The sequence below is a fragment of the Cannabis sativa genome, chromosome 2 (assembly GCF_029168945.1).
Source record: "Cannabis sativa cultivar Pink pepper isolate KNU-18-1 chromosome 2, ASM2916894v1, whole genome shotgun sequence".
Taxonomy (NCBI): Eukaryota; Viridiplantae; Streptophyta; class Magnoliopsida; order Rosales; family Cannabaceae; genus Cannabis; species Cannabis sativa.
This window is the reverse complement of record NC_083602.1, coordinates 31942759-31965416: the sequence shown is the minus strand read 5'-3', so window position 1 is coordinate 31965416 and position 22658 is coordinate 31942759. Positions and strand designations below refer to the sequence as shown.

The window sequence follows — 22658 nt, the reverse complement described above, 5'->3', positions numbered from 1 at the left end:
CTGGACCATCACCTTTTAACTCCACCGCTCCATAAGAAACACCTTGACTACTGTGAATGGCCCTGACCACCTTGACTTCAACTTTCCAGGAAACAGCTTCAACCTTGAATTGAATAATAACACTTGCTGCCCAGGTTGAAACTCCTTCCTTACTAGACCTTGGTCATGCCATTTCTTAGTTCTTTCCTTGTAGATTTTTGCGTTCTCATAGGCTTCATTTCGAAACTCCTCTAGCTCATTCAACTGTAGCACCCTTTTCTCCCCTGCAGCTTTTAATTCCATGTTAAGAGTCTTCATGGCCCAGAAAGCTTTATGCTCTAACTCCACCGGCAGATGACAAGCCTTTCCAAACACCAACCGATGTGGAGACATGCCAATCGGTGTTTTGAAAGCAGTTTGTATGCCCACAATGCATCATCTAATTTTCTTGAACAATCTTTCCTTGATCTTTGTCTTGTTTTCTCTAGAATCATCTTGATCTCCCTATTAGAAATTTCAGCTTGGCCATTACTTTGGGGATGGTATGGTAAAACGGTTCGATGTCGGACACCATATCTTGAAAGGAGTGCTTCAAACTGTTTATTGCAGAAGTGACTCCCTTCATCGCTTACTATTGCTCGAGAAGTACCAAACCGAGTAAAGATGTTCTTTTGTAGAAAGCGGAGAACTGTCTTACCATCATTTTGTGGTATAGCTGCAGCTTCAACCCATTTAGACACATAGTCTACAGCCAATAGAATGTACTGATTGCTAAAGGATGAAGGAAAAGGACCCATGAAGTCTATCCCCCACACATCAAACAATTCCACTTCTAAAATCCCTGTTAAAGGCATCTCGTTTCTTCTTGAGATATTACCTGTCTGTTGACAACGATCACATGCCTTAACAAAGGTAGTAGCATCCTTGAATAGCATTGACCAAAAAAATCCACTTTGCAACACCTTAGCAGCAGTTCTGGTCCCACTGAAATGTCCTCCACATGGTAAAGCATGGCAATGATTTAGGATAGAATACATCTCCTCTTCAAGCACACATCTTCTAATTATCTGATCGGCGCAGTGCTTGTAGAGGATTGGCTCTTCCCAGTAATAATGTTTCACCTCAGAAAAGAACTTCTTCAATTGTTGACGCGAAAGCTCGGGAGGGGTTATTTTTGCAGCCAAGAAATTGATATAGTCAGCATACCATGGTACCATCAGGTTTTCCCTCACACTAAATAGTTCTTCATCAGGAAATTGCTCATTTATCTGTACCTCCTTTGTATTTTGACTTTCTTCCAGCTCTAGTCTTGACAAGTGGTCTGCTACAAAATTTTCGATGCCCTTCTTATCTTTTATCTCTAAGTCAAACTCTTGAAGTAGAAGTACCCACAGAATCGGTCTCGGGTTTGCATCTTTCTTAGTCATAAGGTATTTGATCGGCGAATGATGCGTGTAGACAATTACCTAATTCCCAATCGAGTAGGGTCGGAATTTATCACAAGCAAACACAATTGCTAGCATTTCTTTTTACGTAGTGGCATAATTTAATTGAGCATCATTCGGAGTTCTACTAGCATAATAGATTGTGCTAAACACCTCAAACTCTTTGACCCAAGACCGCTCCAATTGCATAATCACTTGCGTCGCACATCAACTCGAAAGGCAATTCTCAATTTGGTGAAGTGACTATTGGTGCTGAAATCAATCTTTCCTTTCGAACTTTGAACGCCTTTAAGCAATCTTCTCCAAACTCAAATGGAACACCATTGACAAGTAAACTGGACAAAGGTTTTGAGATCTTTGAGAAGTCCTTGATAAATCTTTGGTAGAAGCCAGCATGTCCTAGGAAACTCCTCACTCCTTTTACAGAAACTGGAGGTGGCAAATTTTCTATTGTTGAAACTTTAGCCTTATCCACCTCAATTCCTGCCTTTGAAATTTTGTGCCCAAGAACAATTCCTTCTGCTACCATAAAGTGGCACTTCTCCCAGTTTAGCACCAAGTTAGACTTCTCGCACCTAGTTAGCAGCTTTTCTAGATTTTCTAAACAATGATCGAAGGAGGAACCAAAGGCAGAAAATCATCCATGAAGATTTCAATACAAGATTCAATCAAGTCTGAAAAGATAGCCATCATACACCTTTGAAAAGTAGTAGGGGCGTTACACAAACCGAATGGCATTCTTCTGAAAGCAAAGGTACTGTAGGGACATGTGAAAGTAGTCTTTTCCTGATCTTCAGGTGCTATAACTATCTGGTGGTATCCGGAGTAGCCATCGAAAGTAGTAATACTCTTGCCCCACCAATCTGTCTAGCATTTGATCAATGAAGGGCAAAGGAAAGTGATCTTTCCGGGTTGCTTTGTTGAGTTTTCCTGTAATCGATGCAAATCCTCCAACCAGTGACTGTTCTCGTAGGAATCAACTCATTCTTTTCATTCTTGATCATAGTCATTCCACCTTTCTTTGGAACCACTTGCCTCGGGCTAACCCACTTACTATACGAAATGGGATAAGCAAGCTCCGGCATCCAACCACTTGACTACTTCTTTTCGACAACTTCCTTCATGGGTGGATTGAGTCTTCGTTGAGCATCGATTGTCGGTTTGGCATTGTCTCCCATTAGAATTCGGTGCATCACCGTTGAAGGACTGATTCCTTTGACATCACCTAGTGTCCAAGCGATAGCCTTGTTGTGAGCTCGGAGTACCCTCAGTAGTCTATTAGTTTCCACATCAGAAAGAGAAGCTGACACAACAACTGGCAGCTTTTTATCTTTACCCAAAAACTCATACCTCAAGTGACTAGGAAGCACCTTCAATTCAAGTTCTGGAGGCTTTTTAGTAGATGGCATCAGCTCTTTTGAAACTACTCCCAATTCCTCATAATACCTTCTGTTCAAGGGCCCATAGGAATCAAGCCACTTCACATAACCCATGACCTCTTGTCCCTCTTGCTCCGTCAATTCATCTTCAGTTAAACTCAGTTCGAGAGGATCATCTAGCAGCTTTTTCTCACCCACAATTTCATCAATCAAATCAATGAAGAAACAGTTATCACTTGCCTTTGGGTATGTCATAGCCTTTAGCACATTAAAGACCACTTCTTCTCCTTGGACTCTCAGCTTTAATTCACCCTTATGAACATCGATCAAGGCTTGGCCAGTTGCCAAGAATGGTCTCCCAAGAATGATTGGGACATTGCTATCTTCTTCCATATCCAAAACAATGAAATCAGCTGGAAAGATGAACTTGTCAACTTTAACTAACACATCCTCAATGACTCCTCTAGGATGAGCTAGTGATCGATCCGCCAATTGGAGAGTTACCGTGGTTGGCTTTGCTTCACCCAACTGCAATCTTTTAAACACTGATAGAGGCATCAAGTTAATGCTGGCTCCCAAGTCACATAATGCATTTATTCCTTCAATTCTCCCAATAGTACAAGGAATAGTGAAACTCCCTGGATCTCTGAGTTTGGGAGGGAGTTTCTTCTGTAGAATGGCGCTGCACTCTTCAGTTAGAGCCACTGTCTCATAATCCTCCATCTTTCTCTTTTTTGACAGAATCTCCTTCATGAACTTCACGTAACTTGGCATCTGCTCTAAAGCTTCAGCAAAGGGAATGTTAATGTGAAGTCTTTTGAAGACTTTTAGGAATTTGGTGAACTGCTTGTCTAGACTTGACTTTCTGAGCCTCTGAGGATAGGTTATTTTCACATGGTGATCAATGCTAATAGGTAGAGACTTTTGTGGTTGTGTTGGGCTGTTAGTAGCCTTCTCTGCTGTTGGTGTTGCGGTTGGCATTGGTTGAGCTTTATTCTCCTTATCTCCATCAGCTGGTTGTGGCAATTCAGGACCATCATAATTCTTACCGCTTCTCAGAGTAATTGCTTTGCAGTTTTCTTTGGGGTTGACTTCAGTTGTGCTAAGCAAATTCCCTTGAGGACGGGTTGCTACCTGAGTTGCTAGTTGGCCCATCTGAGTCTGCAGGTCTTTAATTGAAGATCTAGTTTCAGTCATGAATTGCAGCAGTAAATGTGTTTGCAAACTAGAGTTTCCACCGAGAGGCTTGTTCTTTGATTAAGCTTGTTGGTTTACGTGTCCGGTTCGATTTCGTTCTTTGATAGAACCCACTGTTTCTTCGGTTACCACCTTGGTTGAACCCATAGTTGTTGTTGTTATTCTGCGAAAAATTTCCAATGGCTGTAGCTTCATCCATTGGAAAATCATCCACGTTTGCTTGACACTCTGAAAAGTGATGACTTCCTCCACATAACTCACAAACAACTTGGGCTTGTTTAGCTTGCCCTGCAATTAGCTTCGTCAATGCCTCAACCTGAGCTGTCAACTTTGTGATGGCATCAACCTCTAACACACCAGCTACCATCTTAGTTTGACTCCTTTCGGTTGGTACTGGCAAATTGTTTAGAGCCATCTCCTCCAATAGATCGTAAGCCTCATTAGCACTCTTTCTCATAAAGGCTCCACCAGCTGCTGCATCTATCAGAGTTCTAATGTTACCAACCAACCCGTTGTAGAAATTGTGGACCAGCATCCACTTCTCTATACCATGATGACGACACTTTCTGATCAGATCTTTAAACCTCTCCCAAGACTCATGGAGAGATTCATTATCTTGTTGGCAGAAGTTGTTGATTTCTCCTCGCAGCTTTGCAGACTTAGCTGGAGCAAAGAACTTTGACAAGAATTTCGTTGCCAGATCATTCCAGGTGGCTATAGAATTGGGTGGCAAGGAGTTTAACCAACTCTTGGCTCGTTCTCTGAGCGAGAATGGGAACAGTCTCAGTCGAATGGCATCATCACTAACTCCATTAACTTTAAAAGTTTCACAAAGTTCCATGAAGTTAGAGAGATGCAGATTAGGATCTTCAGAAGGGAGGCCACCAAAGCGACCGATGACCGCACCATTTGAAGTATGGAAGGTTTTATCTCAAAGTTATTCGCATCACTTCTGTAGGTGGCACGATAATGACTGCACTCCCGTCAGAGTAGGGAGAATGTAATCTCTCAAGCTACAGCCATTAGCTTGATCTTCCACGACGCCACCATTATTACCGTTATTACCTCCATTGTTTGCAGCATTAGCATTCACATTAGCGACCATGATTTACGAAGTTTCGGCGATTCTTTGAAACTCCTTCTTGCCTCTTGTTCTTTCGGTTTCTCCTACAAGTTTTCTCGATTTCAATATCAGCGGTAATATGATTGCTTGTCCTTGACCGCGCATACACTTAGGATTCCAGAAATAGATCAAGAAAATATTGCAAGAAAAAGGTTAGAAAATCGACGAAAAATATACCAAAGTAGAAGTTAGTATAATTTTGTATAATATTAATCATTAAACAATTCCCCGGCAAAGGCGCCAAAAACTTGTTACGAATTTTATGTTTATTACGCAAGTGTACGCAATCAAGTAGTATCTCACGCAAGTGAGGTTGAACCACAGGGAATTGGATTAAGTACTACTAAACGATACTTATTATTCTATTTGGTAAAATAATAATTTTGCAATTTAAAAGTAAATAACTCAGAAAATTAAAGAGAAAATAAACGAGGATTAATCAAGATGAGAGATTAGGGAGGTGAATCCTGTTGATAAGTTACCAATGTTAATACCTAATTGCTATCCTTATCTCCATGTGAAAGACAGATTATAAATTAACCTAACTCTTTACAGATCTTTTAGGTTCTAAATAATATGTTCTCTAATTAACTTCTTAATTAAATCCACACAAAAATCGGCATTAAGCAATAATCTATTGGTCCTTTGAGGCTATGTAAATACTTTCGTTTCACATCAAAACCTAGACTATCCAATTTTAGCATTCTCAATTCTCACTTTTCAGATTTCGAATTGAGATCATTAAACATGTAAAAGGTGATCAAGCTTGCACATGGAATTAAACACAAATATAAATAGTATTCACACATAAGATGAAGGAATGGCAATTATTTATTAACTAGGCATAAACTTAAACAACATTCATCATCCTCCCTTATTGGGAAATTTAGTTCAACATAACTCTAAAAACATCCATGATTAATTCAGAAACAAAGCTAAACATAAAAGAAGAAATTAAGGGTAAAAGAAAGAAACTAGAAGGTGATATCGCTCCGGGTCTTCATGACAGCTTCCTCTCCACTTGCATCCACTATTTAGGTCTATTTAGCACTCGACCTTCAGTGTCGTATTCCTTATATAGGGATGAGAGGTGTGCCTCCAATTTGAGAAAAAATCAAAATTAGGTCAAATCTGCGATTTCCGTACCTAGTCGCGACTAGCATTTAAGCTGGTCGCGACTACAGGCAAACCTCAAAAATCAGAGGTTCTGCCAAATCTCGAAGTCGCGACCAGAGTCGCGACCAGGAAAAAGGGTCGCGACCTTGCTCTCTGGAGGTCGCGACTGCGACGCGTCTGGGGCGAATTTTCCAATTTTTTTCCAGTTTGTCCCAGTTTTTCGCCATTTGACTGAATTTGAACTTTAACACCCAGGGAACCTTAAATAATGAAAATCAAGCGTAAAACTTCTCCAAAAGACACCAATAGACGAGAAAATGCTAACTTTAAAGACCCGAAACATAGGCTAAATATAACCTAACAATGGCCTCCTTCCACCATCTTCCAAATAACTTGGAGAAAGATTTTTGTTCTAGCCATTGATTATCAAAACGGACAGGGCCCGGACCCCATATCGGAGGATTTGAGTCAATCACGGCCGGTTGTGGTCGACACTAGCCTCACCAGCATTTCTTGTCTGAAAAATGGATAAATGATGTTCCAGTTATTGGTGAATAGAAATCTATCCAGTCTACTGCAAACTGGAGATGCTCTAAAGTTCGACCAAGTGAAACTGCCATTCTCTAGCTTGGGGTCAATCAAACGTAATTCGCGTATCAAGCCATTGAATAGTTTCATACTCCTTGTGTAGGAGCTACTGTTCAATTTCTCCCCAGGTCTCCTAGTCACATTAAAATCTCCCCGACACACCACGAATCTCCACAGATCGCGCTTAAACCTGCTTATTCATCCCAGAATACAAGTCGAAGTTTATAAGAACACGGGCCATACACCCTAAAAAACCACCAAGGATCCTTACCTTCAGCTTTAATCAAAACTGAAATGGAGAAGTCACCAACAAGTGAATCAAGAATCGAGATGGTCCTAGTATCCCATATTAATAAAGTTCCCAGATCTACCGCTTTGGTTGGAATAAGTATCCAAGCTTTGAACCTGGATCTCCAAATACTGCCAATGAATCTTCTATCCACTAATGCCCTCTTCACTTCTTGTAAAATAACCAAGTCTGGATTAGCCTTACAAATCGTTGCTTTGATAGCATGTCTTTTACCCTTATCCCCACTACCCTTTATGTTCCATGTAAAAATCTTCATAATGAATCTATGGAGGCCCCTGACTTTTTGTAACTTTTCTCATAGTTTACATTGACGGTTAATTTTCTTAGTTCTCTTTGTTTCTTCCTTTCACACTTTTCTTCTTCTCCCTGTTGATCACCATCTTCTATCTCTTGTGAGATAGCCACACCAACCTCATCCATAGATTCAATGATCTTTGCCCGAGAGAATGCATCTTTCTTAACTCCGATTGCGTCACCCAGTTTCTCTTCACCTACTTCCTGCCTTGGTGAACCTTCAACCTCCATTTTCCACAACTCGTTAATGTTGTATAGTATATCCTCGGGTTCTTCTCCTACATCTTGCTCTGTGTCTTCTCCTTCCCCTTCTGAATCCTCATCCTCCGAACTCATGTCTAGGAACTCAACTTCCTTCAAATCCTAATCATCTTCCTCGAATTCAAAAGAAGAATTTTCTGCATTGTAGTGGCTCACACAATCATGACTAACAGACTTTCTTCTGTTATACACCATAGTGATTGCAGGTCTGATTTCCTCCTCTTGTACCATCTCCCTCTCAAAGTGTAGTACTGGTTGTGTAGCTCTTCTTTTCTCCAGAGCAAAGTCTTCCCAAAATTGTATTATCGCCTTTGTGAAATTCTCACAAGCTTTAGGATTGATTGATCGTAGTCTGCCTTCGAAGAATTCATGAACTATTTGTTCTGGGATCATCTTTCTGAGCAAAGTTTTTCCCTCTCTCTGGCCCCATTAAAATCATTGAACACCATACTCTCCATCCTTTTATTTAACAAATTTTGGGAGCCAGAGTTTTGGTCCCATCTAATGTTAAAAGGACCCTTATGAATATACCATAGGTCCCCCAATTGAGTATAAAAAACCGGCCCACACCAATAAGTAATATTCCTATCTGAAACATGGATAGGATTATTCTTTAAAGGTCCATTAATGTACCGGCCCATCTCATCATTCAAAATTGGGGCCATAGCAATTCGGCCCATCACCCCAGGCCCAACTTTGGATGTTCACTTTTGTCAACAGTTTGACAACTGTTATCTAAATTGATATAATCATCAAAGCTGGGATTTCTACTAACACGTGGCACCCTTAGACTTCACCATAGGCCGTTAAATATAGTAGGGAGACTCACCACCTTCCCCTGCTCACGAAGGTACAATTCAGAGGCTTCCTAAGGATCGAGACCAAGGATATAGTCTTATGATTCGGTCGCCGAACCATCTCCACAGGTCAATAATATTTTTTTTGGGTGTAAAGCCCTAGGCTATGCTACGTCCTTCACCATCCCCTAATTTCCCCCATATCCCGACTTCTCCGACTCCGATAGTGACTATTGGAATTATTTTACCAGGATCTAGATTTACTACCAAGTATGTTTGATTAACATCCTAATATGAATTCTAAAACAATGAAAATAAACACATAAGAGTTTAAGAAAACCTTATATTGGGTGCAGCGGAATATTATGACTCATTCCATTCAGATCTCTAGCCCTTGATTCCTTTCTGTAGCAGAGCATTATCAAGATCTGAATCTGGATCTCCTTCTCTCCTTCTTTGATGCTGATTTTCCATAGTCTTACATACTATGATTGAGGTACCACTTGATGTGTGTGGACACTACTCTATCACTCAAATTTCAAAATTTTGAAGAGAAGAAAAGAGAAAAGAAAGTGGCAGCTCAAGAATTCTCTCTGAAAAGAATGAGATGCAATTGTGTGTTGTTTCCTGAAGTCATTACTTTCTATTTATAGAATGCCATCTAGGTTTAGGTTAGAATTGTGTGGCATTAAAATAATGGAAAAATAAAATGGTAAAAGGCTTTGCATAGTGGGCAGCCATTTAAGGAAACTGGGCTTCACTTTGCAACTTTCCCATTTTGTTATTTTTCATTCTCATTTTCTCAAAATTGCCAATTTTCTCTTCAACCACATAAATGTCAAAACTAATTATTTAATAACTATAATTAATTATTAAATAATATATTGTCATTTATTTTATTTATTAATAAAAACCAATCAAAGTTTCCCAATTAATAAATATACCCTTTAAACTCTCTATTTACTGTTTTACGCTTGCCTAGTGAAAATTCATAAAGTAGACATAGTCCAACTTTAGAATTATAATTGATTAATTACAATCAATTAACTGAGTCTTACAAGCAGTATGGTCTCAACTAGTATGGGGACCATGGGTCTATATAACCGAGCTTCCAATAAGTCGAACTGAATTTACCAAGTAAATTCCATAACTTATTAATTCCTTATTGAATCCACACTTAGAACTTGGAATTGCACTCTCAGTCATATAGAACGCTCTATATGTTCCATGATATAGACACGTCATTAGTTATCCATTGTTATAACCCTAATGTGATCAATGACCCTCTAATAGATGATCTACATTGAAAAGGCACTAAGTTACCGTTACACCTTCAATGTATTTTATCCTTAAAACACTTAGCTCCGTATAAATGATATTTCAGCAAAGTGAAATGAGATCTCCACCATTTATCTCTGTTTAGCCAAGCTCGAAGGATATCATCGTTTCACTTCTAAATTCCTATAGAAGTTATAGATTCCATATTTATGGTAGCGCTCCCACTCAATTATACTATCATGTTCCCAAAATGTACGTATCACCCTGACCCAAAAGTAGGCTTAACTAACAAATCAAAGAACATGTATAGTACTCTTGAGATCGAACCTAACCATATCAGGATTAAGATCATTTGATCTAGGATCAACAGGTGATATTGAATTGAATAGATATTACGGTAAGTTTTAATATATCTAATCAAAGTTCAATATCGGTCCCTTCTGATGTATACTCCATACATCCGATACTGGTAAACTTTGCCAATGTCCTGGAAAGGACATAACACTTTTCCAAGGTGCAAGAATACCTATCGCTGATTATACCATGTAAGTCTAAATCCAGTGTTCTGACAAATCAGGGAATAAACTTTCGAACATATAATTAAGATTATATTCCTTTTTGTCTTGACAACACTATAATCATTAACAAATCCATATGTTCTGGACTTAAATAGAATTCATACATTATATATATGATCATGAAATAAATCATGTGCACCATGCAACATAAAATGTTATTTCTGATCTTTATTAATAAGTAAATCTGATTATATTGAAATGGGTTTTATTTAGGGCACAAAACCCAACAAACTCCCACTTGCACTAATATAAAACAAAATGTGCATTTCAAATAATCATTAACACCTTGATATACAAATCAAGTGTAGTAGTAAACTCCTCGTAATAGGATCTGACAGGTTGAATTAACAACAACCTTTTCTCCACCATTACTTTCCCTTAATCACAAAATCCTTGATATTGTGAAATTCCTCTCTATATGTCTACTCTTTTGGGATACTGGATTCTATACCTTTGGCAACTACTTTTGGTTAATCAGGAAATTAACACTAGTAGTTAAGACAAGTTGGAACGGTGCCACAATTGTATAGACCTTTCCCTAGACTGAATAAGTACCTTTCCTGCAACTTTAACATTCAGTCTCTCTCTGGTAGACTAAGAGATTTCAGATAGGTTTTTACACTTCTCTAAAATCACTACTCCACCCCCAGAGTAATCACCATCTTATCAGCAGACTTTCTAGCACAAAGGCAAGTCTTGAAATCTGATGTGGTGTAGTCTAAGAGTTTTAAACACACCCTTATTGACTAACATATAGTTCCTCTTCTTAATCTTAAAATTTACTTGATTGTCTTCCAATGTTCTTCTCCTGGATTAATCTGATACCTACTCATTACTCCCACTCAACGGAGTGTACGGTCTAAGGCATACAAAAGCATATCTGAGACCTCTCACTGTTGATTTAAGAAATTCTTTCATGGCTTTATCTTTTCTGGAATAGTTGAAACTTTTCCTTAGATAAATAAAGTCTATGCTTAGAAGTTGTGAAGCTTCTATAGATTTCCATTAGAAAGGAAATGCTTCAGCATCTTACTAAAGTAAGTTTCTTGCATTAGAGTAAGTAATTACCAGGTATACCACAAGCCATAGGTTTAGATATACTCAAACCTATAATACTAGGAACAGGAAGTTTTGTTAAATCCATTGAATAGACTTTATTAACGAAAATTTCCTTTTATGTCCTTGTAATAGAAAACTTTAGGTTACTCCATGTGAATGGATTAAACCATAGTTCTCTTGGCTTTCTTCTTAGTTTCTTATCTTGACAATCCATTACTTGTTTAAACTCACAATGGATTTTAATCACTAGTGTCTTCCAAGTCATAAGAAGGTAAAGTTCCTTGAAACTCTCCCACTACGACAAGGTACCATGAATTATGTCTAAGAAAACTAAAGGCTATTGACCTCTTCGGTTGTGTTAAGACAACAGAGGCAGTGGGATCATCTTGTAACGAATAAGATGATAGAACACTTATGGAATCAAGAAAAAATTATCTCCTTTATTTGCTACTTTATTTTCAGACTTAGTCATTTTCTTAAAAAAGTAGTATTTGTTTAAACAAACACTTTCTTATCTAATGACTATGGGATGATCTACCCCTAATCACTTAGAATAGCTAACAAACATGCAAACCAGGGTTAGCAGTTCTAGCTTTTCTTAAGATTTCGATTAGGTCATCCATGAATCTAGTAATGATTTACATTAAGTATACAACCATTGCATCATTCTGAAATTATATTACCATAGAACGATTTAGGCAACGATTAGTAACTAATTATCAATATGCAAATTGAATTTCTGGGGAGGTAAGTTTGGATATAATTCAAAAATCAAAATAATGATCTTTGAACTGCATATCTACTAACTTTTTCTCCACCCCTATCAGTTCGCAAGATCTTTAACCACTTACCATTGCTAGAAATTCATGAAAATTTTTCAAACATTTCAAATTTCTTTTGCATAAGGTAAAATCTAGAGTGATCGTTTTAAGAATACAACGAAAACTCATATCCACCCCTGAATGTACATCCATTTGCGAATGAGATGAACTTAATTTCAGTGGATATAGGCATATTAACTCTTTGCAGAGAATGATCTTGTCAAAACCACTATGAACAAGATAAAAATGTCATAGATTTATAAAATATGTGGTTGTATCTTTTGATGACTTAAGTTTAGTTACATCAAAGAGTTCTTAGAATAGTGCAAGTGGATTCTGGTTACAGAATACTAAACTCATACAGTTTGAATCTATTGAAAGAAAATGGTTATTAAACACTTGTGAAAGTGTAACTGTATAATGAGTAATTCTTTCTTGGACCACCACTACTAATTTAACTCAATGATTTGCCTATACAAGTAGGAGATTTCTAAGATTGAGGATTTATATCATTTTGGGATAGAATTCTGGGAATATAATCATATGCGTCATTTAATATAGAATGACATAAAATGATTTATAGACCATTCATCCAATGATATGTTATTAAGCTGATTCGAAATGAATAAGCTAAGAGGAATTAGGATAATTTCGTTATAAATAAGAATCCAACGATGCTCCGATTAGCGAGAGTCAAAGTAATCTTATTTATACAATCTTCTTGTTTCATATTGTAAAATACTAGTCTAAGGTGTCATCAATTGATGAACAGCTAGATGTTGCATATACAATATTTATCTTTCGAGATCTAACACTATTATGTTAGTCTAATGGTGAAAATCCATTAGGGATTTATCTCATTAGAAAAACAAACCAAGTTAGACCAACAATGAAGATTCGAAATTAAACTACAATTTAATAACAGAAAATAACATGGTTCAATATAAATTCATGCACAATTTAGAAATTATTAAACATATAACAAGTAGGATTGACAAGTGAAAATACTAAAACATACAATCCTAAATAATTTCCAAGGTCTTCAACAAACTGATATCAGTGTCTCGTTTAGGCGAGAGTCAGTGATACCATCCATTGAATAGAGTTGTCAGCTCATCTAAAATGATAAACATTCTAGCAACCTTTTATTCGATCAAGATTGGAATCCGCGTTGTCCCGTTTAGGCGAGAGTCAAGGCTATTCTATCTTATGAGCTTCCACCATTGTTTCATATTCTTGCAAGTCTTATACAGTTGCCACCATTAGGGTGATCAATACTATATAAAAAACTTACAAGATTACTTATCTTTCGAGATTAAACGGTGCTAACTTGCTAATGAACGTTCCTCCATTAGGGAGGATTACTCACTAAAACAATAGCTATGTAAAACCAACAATGGAGATCGAATATCCTAATAATAAAGCTCATTATTTAATGAAGGTTGTATTTTCTCCTAATATTTATTTTAATCAATTTATTTTAAATATATATTTATTTACTTAATAAAAATTTCCAATTTAGAATGAAAAATTCTAAATATAAATTTTAATTTAATATTTATAAATTATACTTAGATGGATATAAAAATAACATGAATTATTTCCATCTTAGTAATAATTTCCATAAATATTTAGAAAATTATTCAATTTAAGTTGTTTCAAAATTAATTTAAATTAATTTACAACTCAAATTTAATTTTCTATAAATATATATTGCATTTCGAAAAAATGAAGTGTATAGGAATACTACTTTCGAAAATGCTTTAAAATAAAATAAAAATAAATCCTGGAAAAATTATCTTAATTTTATGTTGGCCCAAAATTAATAAAAATTAATTTTCAACAAAAAATATAATTTTTCTATTTAATTAAATATCTAAGAAAATTTTCAAATATTTAAGTATCATGATTAAAAAAAAAACTTAAATATTAATTTTCTATTAAATTAAATACACTAGAAAAATACTTCAAGCAAAACAGATAATAACTATCTAGACTTACATTGACTAATTTATTCAATTTCTAATTATAATATATTTTAGTTCATTTATTTTAATTAATCATTAAATGAAAAAAAATAATTGATTTAAGTTGGTCCAAAATTAAATAAATAATTTTCAACTTTAATCTATTTTTCAAATAAAATTCGAAATTTTTGCATTAAAGAAATGCAATTTCGAAATTGTGGGAAAAAGATTAATAAAATAAAATAAAATATATTTTGAAAATTATTCAGATTTAAGTTATTCTGAAATAAGATTCCAAACTTAAGATAATTTTCAACTTTAATTAAATAACATGAAAATAACAATATTAAAGTATCATGATGAAAATCAACTTAGTTATTGAAATTTTTAATTTAATTAAATGTATTAAATTCAAGAAATAAATAATTAAGTATAGAGGAAACTTAATTGTTAATTCTAGTTTAATACTAGGAAAATATACTAAACTTAGATTGTACCAAAATTAATTATGAAACAATTAATTTCACAATCAATGATATTTTCCTATTTAATATTAGAAATAATAACTAGTATAGAAATAACTATCTAGAATATACATCATTAACTAAGTGTTTTTCTAAAATTAACTTTAAAATATTAAATGAAAAAAAAAAATTCATATATTTTAAAAGTTAATTATGTTGCTAATTCAATTTTAATTACGTTAGACTAATATAATTAACCTAATACAATTATTTAAATAAGACAAATGGGCATTCACAATTGGGGTAGTTCATGTGAGGGGGAGCTGCGTTCAGTATGTCGTACCCACTTCTATTGGCCCCTGTTGCTCCTAAAATCGCCCAATATACGTGGACCAGTCAGGAAGGGACACGTGGATCAAATCACTTGAGAAGAACTGCTAAGTCTTTGTATGACACCAGGAAGCGTTATTCGCATGGGTCCCGGAAGATGCACCCGGAGTACAAGGTACTCCCGGAAGCGAGCATAGCTTAAAGGCACTCGGGATGTGTCGGGTCTCTCTCGAGAAGTCGAGTCGCATTTAATCTTTGCATGGGAGGAAGCGTGTTGGGACTGTAACACGCAATAAAGTACGACGGCACAACCCGAAACGGCGTGACGCTACAGTAATGATCATTTAAGTCTAGCGACGGCTACTCTGCGAAGAGTCACGTCAATCATAAGACAAAAAGGACATTCTCCATAAAAACCCTACAGCATCTAGGGATTTGACCATGCATCACCCATGGTATATTCATCGGAAATGCCCAACTTTATGGAGACTTACAGACACATGTGTAAGAACAATTCTAGGGATTGCCCAAACAACCTTATAAATACCCCCTCAAAGTTCATTTAATGGGGTCGGAGAATCTTGGCTGCTTAAGAGCAAACAGAGAACAAACTCACCAAGAACATTCTTTGTATTAAAGAGAAAAACATTCTCCCAAGTGTAGAATTTGTATTAAAGACATCCATAAATATCAGTGGCTCGTGGACTAAGGCTCATTAACGCCCCAACCACGTAAAAAGTCTTCATCTCGCTTTCTTACAGCTCAGTATTATATTCATATTTTATTAGTTGCCGAAAACCTCGGTCAACATTTTGGTGCTTTCATTGAGAGCTGAGGAAAGCTACTTCACAACAAGCATTTAACTTCACAACAATGGTGGAGACAAGAGCTACACGTCACAAGCCCTCCAGAAGACGCTCGAGATCCAGATGAAGAGGATGTAGCCTCGAGGCAGCGAGAGGAGTCAGGAAGAAGTTCCGAGATGAAAACCACGAGGAACACCTCGACGAATACGCTTACGATGATGGAAGCTACCAAGAGCGGGTGCTCCTCGGACAAAAAGCCATCGATCACGAAGGCGAGATCGAAGCTCGAAAGTGCAAAATCAAAAGATGCATGAGGTGATGTTAGCCATGCAAAAAGCCATGGAGGCAGCTGGCATTCATGTGCATCCCAAGGCAATGGCGTGGACTCGATGGGGAGCCGGCTACGTCTTCGCCCAATTCCCGGCGGCAAAGGCCTAGGGAACCCTGGCCGCTATAAGGCACCTGGCGAGGAAAACCAAGCAAAAACCCACTTCGCCCACTGGTCGAAAGAAAAGGCGCGGGATCCGCGTAGGTCGCGCTCGGATTTCCACCAAGGGAAAGGTCATGAGAGGGCAAGCCCCCGAGGGAGTCTTGGCCCTCGGGATCGGGGGCCACGAAGAGCGTTCCGTGCACCGAGCCGGGGGTAGAGCGAAGGAGGACGAGAGATGTCCACTAGTTGATTTGAGAAATCAAATCAATGGGAATCAAGGAGACCTCGGGATCACCTTGATCAAAAAGATACGGAGACCGAAGTCTCCTCGGGTGCGTAAATGAAGGGATTATGGCGGAGCTTGCCATCCTTCGAAAAGATATTGCCGAGTCTCGGGAGGCGAAAGGGAGATGACTCGGACTCGGATAGTGAGGGCAGGAGCCTGTGCCAAGCATATCACGGAGGCGGAGCTCACAAAACTTCAAAATGCCGAAATGGCGGCATATGCGGGAACTCAGGCCCGGTGATCACTGTCACGATTCAGCGAGTCATGGCAGTCATGCGGGTCGACGATGACGCCAAATGCCTATGCTTCCCCCTCACTACGAGCGGTTCGGCGGAGGAGTGGTTCAGAAACTAGAACCGGGATCGGTGGGATGTTGGAACAAACTCCAAACCAACTTGAGGAGACAATTTGTCGCCGCCGGGAAGGTCAATTTGGAGGTTAGTGCCTTGACTAACATCAAGCAACTACCCACGAGACCTTGAAGAATTACATCGAAGAGGTTCGAGAGGAGGCCTCGAAGACCAGAAAGGTTGACGACGGACAACGGCTTGCGCTTCTCCAAGCGAGGAATCCGTGCTTGGGACTCCTGCGGGCAATTACGGCGAAGAGGCGGCGCAGCCCGGGACTTCCGAGCGAGTCCAAAAATATATTAAGCTCGAAGAAGCCCGGATCGTGGCTTACGGGGCTATTATCCCACGGGATAGCGGGATACATGCCGGGAGTATCGCCCTCGGGTCTTGTCCCGGCCGCGACCCTCGGTTAGTGGCATACGGTTCTGCCACTCCGGGTACAACCAGGAGCCAAGCTGCCCCGGAATCTTCCCATTACGGCAATCCGTCCGGGGTGAATGGACGGGCTCCTTCACAAGGTGCCCACCGCTAGCTTAACGGAGCCCTACTCAAGGGTCTAGAAGCAAGAGGTCTTCCAAGGGCAGCACCCAGGAACGGGAGAGAAGCGCCAAAGAAGGGGTACACACCCCAATGCACACCCGGTACACGAGCTCGCGGACTCTCGGGAACGTGTCACATTTTGCCACGAGGCGGAATACGCATTACGGAGACCCCGGCGGTAGTTGTACGGGACGGCTCCGGAGAGATCCGAGCAAAAGGTGCGAATATCACAACGACATCGGCCACGGCACCAACGAGTGTAAAAATCTCAAAGATGAGATTGAGAATCGTCCGGTTGGGCCACCTCATGAGTGGATCGAGAATAGGTTACCCCACCTTAACCGGGGCGAGGTGGCGGGGGCATGCCTTCGGGAACACCGGGGGTACGGCGAGTATTGCCTCCGAGTGCTCCCGCCGAGGTGACACCCGGCATATGCCGGACTACGCCTCGGCCTAATGGACGGGTAGCCATGATCTCCGGAGGTCCCCGTATCGGGGAAAACACTCGAAAGGAGCGAAAGAGATATGCGAGGCCGCGAGGCACGGTGAGGTGTGGGAGGTCACTCAACTCCGGCTCAAAGGCCTCGGCTAATGGACCAACCCATAACGTTCACGGAAGAGGACGCCAAGACGGTGCGTTTTCCTCATCACGACCCAGGTCATAGAGACCCCCATTGCAAATAAAGTGGTGGCCGGGGTCACGATTGATAATGGAAGTTCGAGTGAACTTGCTCTTCAAGAGGCCTTCACGCGATAGGGGTGGCCAAGGCCAGGGACCTCTCTCCTAGCGGATCGCGGCTCACGGGGTTTAACGGGACAACTCTAATCCCGATGGGAAAAGTCGAGCTCCCGTTACCTGTGCCGGGACACTCCCCGAGCACGTTTAAGTATTGCACCTTCGTGGTGGTAGGCGGTCCAACGGCTACAAGCGCAATCTTGGCGGCCAGGCCCCTCGTCGACTTTGGTGCAATAACTTCTATCAGACACCTATGCCTAAAATTTCCTACCCGGGGAAGCGGAGTCGGAACGGTGAGGGGAAACCAAGGAGAGGCCGGGCAATGTTACAACGTTGCCACCCACTTGCCGGTGCTCATGGTCGAGGGGCCCCTGAGTAGAGAAGTGAAGAAGACGAGTTGGATCCTCGTATAGGATCGAAAGGGTCGTAGAACCAATGGAGGACGTCGAAGAGATACCGGTGTGCGACGACGACTCCACCAAAGTACTCGGATAGGGAGAGGCCTAGATCCGGAGGAAGGATAAAATAATAAAAACTCTTGAAGGGCGCCATTGATGTTTTTGCATGGCGCCAAGAGGACATGGCAGAGCATCAGCCCTCATGTCATCACCCATGTCCTCAACGTCAACCGGGACATGCCTCCCCTATACAACAAAGAGACGCCGCTCGACTCGGCGAAAGCGAGGCCTTAGAGAAAGAGGTGGATAAACTTTTGTCCAATAGCATGATCACGTGACGTATCTTATCCGGAATGGCTAGCCAATCGGTCTGATACTGGCCGAACGGAACTTGGCGGGTTTGCATAGATTTCACGGATCTAAACAAAGCCTTGCCCAAAGGGCTAACTTCCATTGCCCGGGATTGACCGGATGGTGGACGCCACCTCCGGATTTAAGCTGCTATCTTTCATGGATGCCTATCTTGGGTACAATCAAATAAAGATGCACACGGCGGACCCGGGGAGTGCACTAGCTTCGGGGCCAGATAAGGGGGTATCTTGTTACCTAGTCATGCCTTTCGGATGAAAAACGCCGGAGCAACCTATCAAAGAATGGTTAACGGATGTTTAAAAACCTCACTGGGATGAAACATGGAAGTATATGTAGACGACATGCTCGTCAATCCAAAGCATGCAATAGCCATGCAAACGACTTAGAAGAATGTTTCGAAGTCGTCGAAGATACGGCATGAAGCTCAATCAGAAGAAGTGTACCTTCGGAGGTCAAGTCGGGGAAAATTCTGGGCTTCATAGTCGGCCAAGAGGGGATCGAGCGAACCGGAGAAAATCCAAGCTCTCTTGGACATGCGGGTCCCCGAAACATAAGGACGTGCAAAGTTTGGCCAGGAAAGGTGGCCGCGTTGAAGTAGCCGTTTTATCTCACGATCCACGGACAAGTGCATACCCTTCTTCAACATGCGAAGAAATGCCAAAAGTTCGAATGGACGGACGAATGCGAGGAGGCATTCAAAAGGTTAAAAGACCATATGGCCAAACCTCCTATCTATCGAAGCCGAGTCCTTGGAGAAGATACGTTCCTTTACTTGGCGAGTCTCTAGAACATGCGGTCGATCTTGCATCGGTCGGGAGGAAGAAAGATCCGGCATCCCGTGTACTATGTTAGTAAACGCATGATAGGGGCCGAGACAAGGTACGGGTCATTGAAAAGCTAGTATTACGCCTCACCGATGGCATCGCGGAAGTTGAGACCATACTTCAAGCCCATCAATCGAGTTTTGACCAATCATCCACTCCAGGCAAGTCCTCCGAAACCTAAAGCCTCGGAAGACTCTCGAAATGGGCGATGGAACTGAGTCGGTTTGACTTGCATTACGTGCCCGGATTTACGTAAAAGGCCAAGCCTTGGCGGACTTCATCCTTAGAATGTAATGAGCGGGGCAACGGCCAATACTCGAGACCACCCATCCCCACTTGGAAGTATTCGTGGATGGAGCTTCAAACGAAAACGGTTCGGGAGCCGGAGTGGCTATGATATCACCCAGCGGGTTGCGGCTCAGGGCAGCACTCGATTCAACTTCACGGCTTCGAATAATGAAGCAGAGTATGAGCCACGATAGCGGGACTAAAATTGGCTAAGGCTTGTAGGAGCCAAGAGGGTGGAAATCTACGGTGATTCCCGGTGGTCGTAAACCAAGTATCCGGAGAATACCAAACCGCGGCGAAAGAATGGCCGCATACGTAACAATAGTCAGAGAGCTGCTCCACGAGTTCACGGACTATAAAATAGAAAAGAATCCCCAGAAAGAACGCTCATGCGGACATCGGCTAAGTTAGCCTCGGATAGTGAGATCGAAAGAGGTTTGGGGTAGTACCGGTGGAACGCTTGGCGAGCCAAGCATCGAAATAAAGAGACCACACAAACGGTTGGGCAAGAACCCGGCTTTGGATGGTCCCCATCATAAAATACATAACCACGGGTGAGTTGCCCCGAGAGAGGGCGTCTCGAAAGATTCGATTATCGGGCTCATCGTTATGTAATGATGGATCAAATTCTCTACGGAGAGGACTCGGCATGCCTTATTTAAGGTGTGTATCGGACCACGAAGCTAGACAAATCATCTTTGGAGGTCCACGAAGGGTTACGTGGAGATCATACGGGAGGACCCGGCCTACCCGAAAGAAAATATTGAGGCGGGGATACTTCGGCCAACAATGAAAAAAGATTGTATAGACTATGTCCAAAAGTGTGACTCGTGCCAAAGGTACGCGAACATACGAGGCTCCTCCAAATGAGATCACGCGATGACAAGCCCACTGGCCACTTCGCGGTGCAGGGGCATAGATCTCATCGGGTCTCACCTACGGGAAAAGGAGGAGTAAAGTATGCAATAGTAGCGATGACTACTTCACCAAATGGACGGAAGTGAGCCTATGAAGACAATAACCGCTAAGAAGGCGTTGGACTTTGTTGTCAAAAACATAGTGTGTCGATACGGCTTACCTCACAAAATAGTCTCGAACAATGGAAAGCAATTTGATTGCGAGGAATTTGCGGCCACACGCAGCGGAGCACGGAGTAGTGAAAAGCTTCTCGCGGTAGCCGGCCTCAAACAAACGGCCGGGCGGAGCGGTCAATAAAATCCTAAAGGTCACCTTGAAAAAGAGGCTGCGCTTGTAAAAATAAACGCTTCCGAAGAATTGCCAAGGGTATTATGGGCCTACGGACGACCCCAACCTGACCCAGGTCCTTTCGCCATTCTCGATGGCATACGGTTGTGAAGCATGGTCCGGTGGAAACATTATTCCCATCCCACGGGAGAACGACCTACGATCAGGCCACCAATCGAGCCACTGCTCCAGAAGCTGCGGATCAAGTCGAAGAACTCGGGATGAGTCCCAAATACGGATGGCCGCTTATCAAAAGAAGGTGACCAAGTATTTTAACTCTAAGGTTAAAAACGAGAAAAGTCGCTATCGGTGACATGGTCCTAAGAAGGGTCTTCCCGGCCACCCAAGGGAACCGGAGTAGGGGTACTTGGACCAAATTGGGAAGGACCATATGAAATCGAGGACGAAAGCCCGGCTACGGCACTTATAAATTGAAAAGAATGGACGGAACTGCGTCCCAGAGCACTGGAATGCGATCACCTCGGAAAATACTACCGAGTAGCGAATTAAACTTAGTTTTTGTTCAAAGGGTTTGTATGCAGAGTCAAATGTATGCCTCCTCTATATTAAATGGCGAGTGCCTTAAAAACAAAGTTTACATGCCACTCGGGGTGCTAGGGTATACCACACGGACGAGCAAAAACAAGCTAAGTAAAATATCACGACCCGAAAGGCGAGGTCAAGCTAAGTAAAATATCGACCCAAAGGGCGGGTCAAGCTAAGTAAAATATCTGACCCAAAGGGCGGGTCAAGCTAAGTAAAACATTCACGACCCAAAGGAGAGCGGGTTAAGGCAGTAAAATACACACGAAAGGGCGAGGTCAAAAGCTATGCGCAAAAATAAAAGGCGTAAGTATGAAATCCTGAGCCAAAGGACGGAGTTGAAATACATAAAGTGTGGAAAAAAGATCGCACATATATATAAATAAAAAAATAATAAAATATCTAGCCCAGAAGGTTAGGTCATACACATATAAATGGCCGAGGACGGGCACTTAAATTGTCTCCCCTTTAAATAAAGGCTGCCGCACGTAAGTAAATTGTTCTAAGGCGGCGACGAGTATGTACAAAGAAAGAAAAAAAGAGTTATGAAAAGAACGGGCACAATGCGGGTCGGTAATATGGCGACTCGGTCGGCCGTGGCGGAAGACGAGTCCGTCAGGTGCCTCGAAGCTCGGCATCAAGTCTCTTCTTCTTCTCCGAAATTTGGCAATCATGTCCTCGGGTTTGGGATAGAAGGAAAACGATACTACGATCGTTGGTGGCCCGAAGCCATGTAGACACCATCATCAAAGCGCTTCAGACCCAGGGCACGAGGAGACGGGAGAAAGGAGCTCGGCCCTCTTGGCCTTCCCCGATGGGCGATCTTTGTAGTCCGAAGCTCCTTCAACTCCGCC

The 22658-nt window shown here is 41.0% G+C and overlaps 1 non-coding gene across 1 annotated transcript; it reads left to right on the top strand.

Moving 5' to 3' along the window:
* Positions 1 to 4545: 4545 nt before the first annotated feature.
* Positions 4546 to 4652, top strand: LOC133035307 (small nucleolar RNA R71). Its single transcript, XR_009686580.1, has one exon. It is a non-coding gene; the product is annotated as a small nucleolar RNA R71 (small nucleolar RNA).
* The last annotated feature ends 18006 nt before the right edge of the window (positions 4653 to 22658 follow it).